Raw genomic sequence first — 11,928 nt, forward strand, 5'->3', positions numbered from 1 at the left:
CTCTCTCCTCCTGAAATCGACAATACTCTTCCCACCTCACCTGCCCATGTCAAGGCCACCACCTCCTGCCTCTGCTGTCCTGTGCCCACAGGACGCTCCCTCCTGTTACAAAAGGAGGCATGACCATGGCCCCATTCAGGACTTTATAAAGGATGAAGGAGCAAAATAGTCTAAAGCAGCGATTTTCAACCTTTTCCATGTCATGGCACATATAATTACTAGTAGCACACCAAAAAAGGTATTTTTTGCTGATCTGACCAAAAAATGTATAATTTTTTTTCTAATCTTCACCCAAGGATATTTTTTTTATTGATTTTTAGAGAGATTGGATGGGAGGGAGGGGGAAGGAAGTGAGGGAGAGAGGGAGAGAGGGAGAGAGAGAAAGAGAGAGAGAGAGAGAGAGAGATGAGAGAAAAACATTGATTGGTTGCCTCCTCCTCGTGCCCCGACACGGGCCAGGGATGGAACCTACAACCCAGGTATGTGCCCTTGACTGGGAATCGAACCCTCAACCCTTCGCTCCCCAACTGATGCTCTTAGCATCACTGGCCAGGGCAAAAATAGGTGTAATTTTGATTCATTCACACCTACATCTATTGTTGTGTTGGCTGTTGTCATTTTTAAACTTGACAATCTAAGGGAAAAGAGATCAGTGCCCTTGCTAGATAGTCAGGTATTGCTTGTTTTAAAAATTCTTGTGGCACACCAGTTGAAAATCACTGGTTTAAGGGAATCAGTTCTAGGATCTTCACGGAGCCCCAAATGGAGTCTAAGCTAGGGCCTCTGATACCCTGCTGCCCACACAGACCTTCTTGCTGCATAGGGAGCCCCAGTGCCAGAATCCTCTGGGGGCCTCACCAATACCAGGGCAACTCACGGAATTACATTTCTAACTGCAGTAAGACAGTTGAGGCTAATTCCAGGCCTGCCAGAATTAACCCTAACAGCACAGTTTTACCCCAAATCTGTAGTTAAAGGATTTTTACAAAAAGATCCTCTTAATTTAACAGAGAGAGTGTGAGGGAGGGAATTGGGGTGGGCGGGGTGGGGAGAGAAACACTGATGTGACAGAGACACATGGATTGGTTGCCTCCCATACGTGCCCTGACCAGGAGGTGGGGATGGACCTGCAGGCTAGCTACGTGCCCTTGACCAGGAATCGAACCTGAGACCCTTTGGCATGCAGGCTGGCGCTCTACCCACTGAGCACAACGGCCAGGGCCACTCAATAACTTTTTATGAAGCATCCTCCAGGGACACCAGAGTAATTGTTCCCCAGATGTTAGCACAATTCCAGAAGAGCTGCAAGCTTCCAGTGAGGGTTAGCCCATGAAATAATAAGTTGTGGATAGGACAGTGTCCTTACCCAATATGAAGATGACAATTTGCTTTGACTTTTAACAGGTAAATTTAACATATTCATATCTATTGTAAAAATAGAGTTTCTGTTATCAAACCTTATTTTCTTTTTGTCATATTTCTCTGACTTTTCCCAGATGAAAAAAAAAAAAAAGTTCCCTTTACTCCCGGTGGTTTATCTCCCTGTTGGTTTGGGTGTTCTACAATCCATTCATTCAATTAATATTTACTTAACAAGCAGAAAACAGCACACTTGGGGGGCATCTCAACCTGCCTTTTCTAATTTAACCAAGATTTGCTTGTTTGTGTAGCTGTTTGGCTGAACAGTCCTGGTTTGAATGGAAAGTTTGCCAAACAATATGGTCGAGTGAGATGTTGTGACTTTTGCTTAGATACTCCTTCGTTCGCCTTTTAGCCTACATCGCTTCTCTGGAACTTTCCACGGTCAGCCACCCTGAGTGGCAGCAGCTGCACGTGGGGAAGACAGGAGAGGTCGTTTCCTGTGGTTGTGGATATGATGAAAAGAGTAGATCCAGAGTAAGCAGCAAGAGGACAGCCTGTTGTCTATTTTTAAAAAATTGTACTGATTCAAATGTTTAAGCATTATAAGACCGAGACTTTCACCAACCACAGTCATTCAGTCATTTCTGAAGGATGGATTGCACATCTATGCACTACCAGGGACTCTCCCAGGCAGTGGGGTGATGGTGGTGAACAAGACAGACAACATTTCCCCTCATGGAGTGATGAGAGAAAGAGATCAATAAGCAAACACTTTAATTCAGATCACAACAAGCTGATATGAGAAATAAACTGGGTAGTGAGCCGAGTTGGGGGCGGGGGTAGGCATGCCACTTTAACACAAACAGGTCAGGAAAGGCGGCCTCAGTGCAGAGGAGACATTTGAGCCAGGACAGGCAGAGAGAAGTCAGCCCTGCTAAGAGCAAGTACTCTTACTTCAGGCACCTGGGAAAGCAAGTGCAAATGTCCTGGGACACGAAAGTACGTGGAGTCTTAGAGAAACGGCAAGGAGGCCTGCAAGTGCGACACAGTATGAACAAAGGTTGAGTGGCCCATGACAAGGTAGGAGAGGCAGTAAAGGGACAGAGTCCAGAGGCCTTGAAGGCTCGATCCACAGGCTGTATTTCACTGAAAGCGTAGTGGGAACTCATTGATGGATTTAAATATGTTCTTTTTATTGATTTTAGAGAGGGGGGAGGGGGAAGAGACAGAGAGAAAGAGAGAGAGACGTTGATCAGTTGCCAACGGCACAGGCCTTGAAGGGGGATCAAACGGTGACCTTTGGTGCATGGGATGGCTCTTGAGTGGTGAGAACGTAGGTAATGTATATTTCCTTATTTATAATCGCTTACCTCTTCTAATTTTTCTATAATAAATATGTGGCATTTTATTATCACAGTTTATTTTTTAAGGAACTCTCAAAAACGTTAGAAGTTTATTATAACTACAACTGTTAAAAGCCCCAAATCCTAAGTAAATATATGAAGAATATTAACATATAAAGATCTTCTCCATGTCATGGATAATTTCTAAGCTCTGGAGGGAAAAAAGGCACAACTGTAGAGCAATCAGATAAGAATAAGTCAAAATACATGTACTTTTATTTTCCATTTATTAAACTAGCAAAAGTAACAAGAAAATTGATGAAACCTCTTAAGCATCACTCCCATAAATAATACATGTGTTTTGTCACTGGGAAAACTGTGCCCCAAGTTGCGGTGCTGCTGGTTCATGAATATTGTTTAATCTTGCAAAGGGCTGGACAGACTTTCTGTTCAGGGCAGGCAATGGACACCAGCCACCAGCCTCCGGCTCCTCCCCGCTGCCAGGCCTTACCTGGGCACGGCCACCCACCTGAGCACTCAGAACGACAGCACAACCATGGCCACCTTTGTGAGGCTCAGCACCAAAGCCAAGGTGCCCATCGTGGGCTTGGGCACCTGGCAGGTAAATAACACACGATTCCCTGGAGGGGCTTTGGGCATTTTCTCCTGCGAGTCAGGGATCTGGGGAGGTGCGAGTTCGTCCCTGGAGCCAGGCCGAGGTGACTTTCCTTTCTCAGGGATGATTCGAGCTGCAGAACTGCAAGTCTGGCTTTTTCCGGTGACAGTGAGAGTTCATGAGCAAGTACCCAATTTCAAGGCAATTTTGGACTTTATGAAACCCCAGTGGTTTTCCAGGGCAGTTTCTCTCTCAGCAGCCCTTCCCTCCGAACGCTCCCTGGCTCTAGGTCACCGAAAAGGTGTGGTTGGAGGGGGGATGTCAGGGCGCAGAAGACCCCGGCACTCCTTGGATGCTCGGTGTGTACGGCATCCCTCTGCTCTGGGGCTTGCTAGAAATGTGGAAGGAAGCTCAGGCCTCACCTCGGGCTACTGAGGTGGAAACTGCAGTTCAGCAAGATCCCCAGGAGATGACGGTGCACCCTGGAGCCTGAGAGTCACTGTGACCACAGGGAGGATGTCCCAGGGTGTGCGGAGGTGCTCACCTCAGCAAGCAAAACCCAGAAAGGCCCTGTGCAGAGTTCAGCGAGGCAGATTCTGGAGCCTCTCCTAGGCTAAGTTTTATTTTTTATTTTTTAAATAAATCTTTATTGTTCAGATTATTACAGGTGTTCCTCTTTTTTCCCCCCTAGCTCCCCTCCACCTGATTCCCCACCCCACCCCATGCCCTTACCCCCCGCCACTGTCTTCATCCATAGGTGTAAGCTTTTTGTCCAGTCTCTTCCCGCACCCCTCACACCCCCTTCCCCCTGAGAATTGTCAGTCCACTCCCTTTCTATGTCCCTGATTCTATTATATTCACCAGTCCATTCTGTTCTTCAGATTTTTTATTCACTTGATTTTTAGATTCACTTGTTGGTAGGTATGTATTTGATGTCATTTTGTTGTTCATAATTTTTATCTTTACCTTTTTCTTCTTCTTCCTCTTCTTAAAGAACACCCTTCAGCATTTCATGTAATCCTGGTTTGGTGGTGATGGACTCCTTTAGCTTTTTCTTGTCTGTGAAGCTCTTTATCTGACCTTCAACTCTGAATGATAGCTTTGCTGGGTAGAGTAATCTTGGTTGTAGGTTCTTGCTGTTCATCACTTTGAATATTTCTTGCCACTCCCTTCTGGCCTGCATAGTTTCTGCCGAGAAATCAGCTGACAGTCGTATGGGTGCTCCCTTGTAGGTAACTAACCGTTTTTCTCTTGCTGCTTTCAAGATTCTCTCTTTGTCTTTTGCCCTTGGCATTTTAATTATGATGTGTCTTGGTGTGGTCCTCTTTGGATTCCTCTTGTATGGGGTTCTGTGTGCTTCCTGAACTTGTAAGTCTATTTCTTTCACCAGGTAGGGAAAGTTTTCTGTCATTATTTCTTCTAATAGGTTTTCAATATTTTGCTCTTTCTCTTCTTCTGGCACCCCAAAAATTCGGATGTTGGTACGCTTAAAGTTGTCCCAGAGGCTCCTTACACTATCTTCATATTTTTGGATTTTTTCTTTTTGTTTTTTTGGTTGGGTGTTTTTTGTTTCCTCATATTTCAGATCTTTGGTTTGATTCTTGGGGTACGTTGATCTACAGTTGAGTTTCTGTATATTCTTTATTTCAGACAGTGTATGCTTAATTTCTGACTGGTCCTTTTCCATTTTTTTTGGCATTCTCATTAAGGTCCTTGAAGGTCTCACTAAGCTCCTCGGAGGTCTCATCAAGTTTCTCGGCGGTTTTTAGAAGATTCTTGAGTAACCTTATAAATGTGGTTCTGAACTCTATGTCGTCCATTAGTTTGCTTTCCTCCATTTCTCTCATTCGTGACATGTTTCTTTGTCTCCGCATTTTGCTGCTTCCCTGTGTTGATGGAGTGGCTTTGTGTGGTAGGTGACCTATAGGGGCCAGTAGCTCAGCCTCCCCAATCACCTGAGGTGGACGCCTTTGGTACACCCCTTTGTGGGCTGAGTGCAAAGTCTTGGTGTAGTTAAGCCTTGATTGCTGTTGGTACACTGGGAGGAATTGACCTCCAGGCCAATTGGCTGTGAGGACCCGCTGTGTCTATAATGGAAGAACTGCTGCGCTGGAGACATGCTTATGGTGCAGGACTTGTTTCAGTGGGGCTTTGGTGCTCACTGAGTCTGCCTCTTGAATGTATCACTTATGGATATGAGGAGTTGAAATTTGGTGTCTCACACTGACCACTAGGTACACTGGCTTCTGGATCTCCAATGGGGTGCAGGTCAGCTACTGTCTGAGGCCACCCAGCAGGAGCTACAGTAAGAACTACAGTTTTCTCCTCTTTGCTTGGGGTTTGGAGGTTTTGGAGCTGTCTGACCTGGGCTGCAAGTTTGCTAGGTTAAGCTGTGATAGGGCAGGCCATTCATATGCTAAAGCCGCTGCTGGGAGCTTGGGTGGGTTCCTAGATTGTGCAGGGCAGGGTCTCAGGGTGTGACTAGGCTAGGGTGTGGCAAACAGCGATGGCTGCCAGTAAGCCAGCTCTGTGGTTCTGCGTCTATGACCGTGTCCCTGCGTCCCGCGCCCAGCACAATAAACAATTGTTCCTGCGCGCAGCCCTGCAAGCAAGCCTCCCTCACTTTCCGACCCCACGGCAGACAGTCCAGCTTCTCCCTGTAGGAGTTTGGGTCCCCCACGTCTCCCCAGAAACGAGTTCGGAGTAATTGGGAGCTTATCTCCCTTTGGGTTGAAAACAGCAGCGCTCCCAGTCGCCCGTCGCCAGCCCGATTCGCGTGTCTCCGTACCTCAGCTTTTCAGCGCTTGTGCACCCCTCAATGCTGTTTGCTCTTTCCTTCTAGTTGTAGAACTTCCACTCAGCCAGCTCTCCTGTGGTTCTGGGTGATAGACGTTTTGTCTTTTAGTTGTAGTTTTGAAATTGTTGTGCGAGGCAGCAGTTTAGGTGTTTACCTACGCCGCCATCTTGGATCTCTCCTCCTAGGCTAAGTTTTAAATGCCTTCCCATCACCTTCTCATTTCCACTGTAAAGCAAACTTAATTTTAGACTGTAATCAAGAATAAGAGCCATTTGTTTGGGTAGAAAGGAGCTGCAGCCCAGGATAAGATTCAGGTAGCAACATAAATTGTGTTCCATTGAGACAAAGGGGAGGACACTCTTTTTTAAATCCTCACCGGAGGATATTTTTTCCAATGATTTCTAGAGAGAGTGGAAGGGAGGGAGGAGGGAGGGAGGGAGGAAGGGAGGAAGAAGGGAGGGAGGGAGAGAGGGAGGGAGGGAGAGAGGGAAGGAGAAAGAGAGAGAGAGAGAGAGAAACATCAACGTGATAGCGATTGGTTGCCTCCCGAACGTGCCCCCACCAAGACTGGGGAACCCACAACCAGGTCACAGGCCCTTGACTGGGAATCGAACCCATGACCCTTCAATCTGCCGACCAACATTCTAACCAACTGGCCAGAGCAGGGGAAAGTTCCCACACATGTTTCCAATTAGATCCATTTTATGTATGTGTGAGCCATAGATAGTTATGTGGATGTACATACATCCAGGCCAGTGGAAATCTCCTTGACTGCCCTGAGCAGATGGGAGGGGAAAAAGTGTAAAAAAGTCAAGCTGTAGCATAACACCATTATATCTGATCTATGGCACAGAAACCTTTATATTGTGTCATCACTCAACTCCGGGGTTTCAGGGCCCTTGTGGCCTCAGTACTTCTAACCTTTTGCCTGGTTTGAAGACCTACACCACTTACCCTAGCGGTCCCAGTGTAGGCTGTGCATTGAAATGACCTGGGGAGTTTTAGACATCTCCATGCCTAAGCTGCGTGCCAGACCAATTTGGTAAGGAACTCTGGGGGTGGGACCTGGGCATCGGGATATTTGCAAGCTGTCAGGTGACTCCAAATTCCAGCCAGGTTTGAATACCATCAGATAAAGTGTCCCCTGAGCACCTCCCCTTTGTCCCACCTTGAAGCCTGCTTTCCTCCCGCCTGCTCTTATTTTCTCTCTTTCCTCACAGTTATTTTTTGAGTCCCAGTTTAACCTCCACCCATAAAGTCTTCTCTGACGCCTGATTCTCAGTGCTATGCCTCTGGCTCGTGCTCTCCGGCAGCCTCAGTGCTGTGGCTCATTGCTCCCCAGAAGGGAACCCGAGCTCTTTAACTGGACTGTAAGATTCATGGAAGAAGGAAGCACATGGTATATTTCTATGTCCTGACAACTCCTGGGTAGGATCTGGACTTCGAATAAGTGAACAATAAGTACCTGTTGAATTTGGGGCTGCTGTTAACACATATGGTATCTTTGGGCAAGTTCAGAAAAATGCCCCTTATAGACTAAATATTAAAAAAGATATCTTTCCTTGGGGTCCAGGCACCAGGGACATGGCTTGCTAAATGAATGGTGGCCAGATTGTGGCCCCGCTTAGCTTCTTGCCTGCCTGGGTGCCCCTGCCAGGGCCCAGTCTGCATGACCTCCCCCAGTTTGCTTGATGTGGAAAACCAAGCCACGGCTGGTATGCAAGAGATTGACCCAGAACCCGGACAAGTGATGCTTCTCCTCTTCCAGGGCTAGCCGGAGCCACCAGGTTTGGGGGAGAGGAGAATGGCAAGCATATAAAACCTTCATCTTTTACTCCTAGGGCTTCATCAGGTCTGAGGAAGAGCAGGAGGGCTGGACTCGACCCTTGATGAGCACCCACAGGTTAGACAGAAATCTCCCTTTAATGCCTCAGCTAACCCTGTGATGATGGACATTGTATCAGCTTCCCCTGTCCCAAAGAGGACTAAGCCAAGCCAAGGTCCCGGAGTCCCTCTAGGACCGCCCAGAGCTGTTTCTCTCTGTGACAGGCCATGGAAGGGCTGGTGGATGAGGGCCTGGTGAGAGCCATTGGGATCTCCAACTTCAACCACTTCCAGATCGAAAGGCTCTTGAACAAACCTGGACTAAAACACAAACCAGTGACTAACCAGGGAAACTGCTTAGTGAGGTGTAATGATCCTGCCCATTACTTCTTAAACTTTTGGAACCAAGTTCTGTGTTATGTACTGAGTCTTATATCAGGGCTCAGTGATCAGGACACTTTGGGGAGGTAGGAGACAGCTCTTGGGGTCTGGGTTAGCCGGTCCAGCAGGAGGCAGTGTCTGGTCTTTGTCTGGCAGTCTGTGTGTGTGTGTGTGTGTGTGTGTAGAATGCCCTGTGAACAGCTCAAAAAGCAGGGGCCAGCTGCCGAGTGACAGGGATTGCTTGCTTTTGCAGACTGAGTGTCACCCATACCTCACGCAGGAGAAACTGATCCAGTATTGCTCCTCCAAGGGCATCCCTGTCGCAGCTTACAGCCCTCTGGGCTCTCTGAGTAGACCTTGGTATGGCACCTGAAGGATTTTTCTCCTGATACCCTAAAAATTTATTTCATAATTGGTTCATGTTGGTCTTTGACCACAAGCCCTCAGAAAGAAAAATGTGTCAAAGCGATTGCCTGGCACAGCCAAGCAGTGCGGGAAAATGGGAACTTTCAAAAAAACAGCAACGTGCCTGACCCTCGAGGAATGCTCCAGTTCAGCCACCCAGCGCTGGGCCTGCCACTGCAAAATGCTGAGGCTCAGCGCCCTTGGAGCTAGCTCATGGGCGAGACAGCACGCTTTCAGATCCTCCCGCCTCATCTCCCATGTGGAGAAGACTGATGAGCAGCTCTGGGACCCTCATTGTAATAATATTCATCTGCATATGATAAAATGGTGATCATTCTACCTTCCTTCTGCCTCTACGGCCAAGCTGGAGGACTTTTTCCCAAGATTAAGAAGATTGCTGCAAAACACAAAAAAACACCGCCCGGGTGCAGGGTGTGTGTGTGTGTGCTTGCCCAGTAAACCAGTTTTGTTTCTTCTTCCTTATGTTGCCTTAATTTAACTCCTTGAAAGAGAAGTAAACAGGAGAGGAGCCCTCTAGGCCTTTCCTTGGAAGCGTCTTTGCACCTCAGGAAATACCATGGTCATCAATGGAGTGAGGACAGCATCCCTCTCACAGCGGCAGTGAAGCCCTCGAGCCGAGTGGCAGGAGCTGGTTCAGATCCCAGTTCCACCACTTACCAGCTTTATGACCCGGAACGCTGTCCCAAGCCTCTTTCTTTCTTCTTCTTATTTTTTTGTTAAAGGGAAGCATAGCGTTGTTGTGAGGATTAGGGGAGATAATCGAGCAGAGGACTGGCAAGCGTCTGATTGCCATGAAGTGCTCATCAATATAGCCGCGGTAACCAGAGGCACAGTGAGCGGCAGGTATTTTATTTTTCCTTTTCGTAGAGGAGGGGCCCTTGTAGATAAGTGGGAACACGATGTCCCTTTCTGGCACAGGTTCTGATCTGGTTCCAGGTCCAGATGAATGTGGTTGTGATCCCCAAGTCCACGACACTGGCACACATCGTTGAGAACTTTCAGGTCAGATTCTGTCTGGGTGGCCCTGGTTTTCTTCCGTGGAGGAGGGGACGGGAGAGACTCTGTTGCTGGGCTTCTCATCCCATCCCTGCATTATCTGTGGGCCTCTCCCCCTTCCCATCTCTCAGGCCAGGGAGCAGTCCTCAGTGGAGCTGAGAGAATGATTTGTGGGCCCAGGGTGTGCTGGGGGAGCAGCGGCAAGTCCTGTTAGGTCTGAGCATAGCTGTGCCTCTCACCACTGAGAAGACCTGCGGTTGCCCCTGAGCAGTTAGGCTCTGGGGCCACACACAGCAGTAGGCAGGCATGGACCACACTTGAAGAACTGTCCATCAGGAGCGCAGACATGGTTTAGTGCTGGCAAGTCTGGTCACTCTCCCTTTGGGAATACTAAACCCTGTCAATACTGCAGTCTTTATGAAGGATTTAGTTTAGAGCCAAATTCATACTCAGTGGACATAATGGGAGCAACGCTGTGGCCAGTTAGTGCTTCGAATGTGAGTTTGCTTCTGGTGAGAATGGCGGAGATCTCAAAGCATACCAGGAATGGGCTTGGAGTTTATGTTTTGGAATTCTCTCTTTTCCAAGTCTTTTACTTTAGATTGAATGATGAGGGGATGAGGACCATTCTTGGCTTAAATAGAAACTGGGGGGTCTTGGATGGGGTCTCGTAAGTGGCACTGTATTAAGTAAAGGAGGAGGAAGGATCATCAGGAGTTTTTCTAAATGGATAGAGGGTCAGCTGGAAGGATTGGAAGGCATCTGGGACTACTTTTATCTTTACATACTATTTTCCGGTAGTTTGTCAATTAAAATTGGAGTACCTGGAAAAGACGCATCCCTAACAGCTGCGTATTGTCTGAACTTCTAGATGTCGAGCTATAACTTTAAGAAAGGACATGTAACTAGGGAGAAGGCAGAAGCATTCATTTCATCCACTCAATAAATATTTATTGAGCATCTACTATGTGCCACACACTTTCTAGGTGCTTGAGATAGCACACTGGTCATAGTTCTTGCCTTTACAGGCTTGCATCCTGGTGAGGGACTACAGGGACTACAGAAATAAACTCAAAATAAACATGCAATTATGACTGAATCCTACAACTAGAAACGGAGGCATGGACACGGGGAACAGACTGACAGGTGTCAGAGGGGATAGGGATTGGGGGACTGGATCAAAGTAGATGAAGGAATTGAGCAACTATATATATATATTTATTTATGTATGTGTGTGTGTGTGTGTGTGTGTACACAGATATATAACATATAGACACAGACAACAGTGTTGTGACAGCCAGAGGGAGAGAGAGAGAAACATCAGTGAAGAAAGAGAATCATTGATTGGCTGCCTCCTGCACACCCCGCACTGGTGGTCGAGCCTGCAACCCAGGCATGTGCCCTGACCAGGAATCAAATCATGACCCCCTGGTTCATAGGTCAATGCTCAACCACTGAGCAACACTGGACGGGCTGGGATTGATACTTTGAATAGGATGAATCAGGGGAAACTTTGCTGATAAGATGCCAGTTGATCAGAAACCTGGAGGAGGTGAGGGATGAGCCGTGTGGATGTCTGGGGGAATAGCATAGTAGGCAGTGAGAACAGCAAGTGCAAAGGCCCTGAGGTGGAATTGTGTTTAGAGGAGTTGAGTAAGGAGGCCACTGGGGCTGGAGCAGGATGAGTGAGGAGAGGCTTATTATTAGCTATCTTTATGAGTTTATTCTGTGCCCTGGTTCCTAGCACATCCACCAGATCAATTTGATGGAAGATCAAGGTGGGGTCTCCTTTGTGTTCTTACAGAATTTTGTGGGGGAGACTGAGAGAGCACAAAGACCATAAGATACACCAGAGAAGAATGCCTTTTGAACTAGAGTTTAATATTGACATATTTTTCTTTATGCTTGCTCTCTCCACAGGTTCTCTCATTTGGAGGACTTTCCCTTCGATGCAGAATATTGAAGCTGAATCTCTTGATGAGATGACCCCACAGAGTCTCTCGCTTCGCTTTACTGAACTTTCTTGGCCAGAGTCCTATTTTAGCCAAGCTTGTCTGAAATCACACTGAGCCTGGCCCTCCTATAGACCAGAATCCAGGCAGCCTTGTATGTAGAGCTACACGTTCAACCAGGAGCAAGTTACCAACAGGAGATATGACCCCAGCAAGCACACTACAGGTTTT

The 11,928-nt window shown here is 47.4% G+C and overlaps 1 pseudogene across 1 annotated transcript; it reads left to right on the top strand.

The window, feature by feature from the left end:
* The first annotated feature begins 3,261 nt into the window (after window positions 1-3,261).
* On the top strand, window positions 3,262-11,708 carry LOC308246818 (aldo-keto reductase family 1 member B15-like; annotated as a pseudogene). Its single transcript has 7 exons — window positions 3,262-3,327; window positions 8,168-8,290; window positions 8,577-8,683; window positions 9,086-9,160; window positions 9,668-9,767; window positions 10,334-10,415; window positions 11,666-11,708. The product of its transcript is annotated as an aldo-keto reductase family 1 member B15-like (transcript).
* Window positions 11,709-11,928: the final 220 nt, after the last annotated feature.

The sequence above is a fragment of the Plecotus auritus genome (genome assembly GCF_963455305.1).
Source record: "Plecotus auritus genome assembly, chromosome: 4".
Classification (NCBI taxonomy): Eukaryota; Metazoa; Chordata; class Mammalia; order Chiroptera; family Vespertilionidae; genus Plecotus; species Plecotus auritus.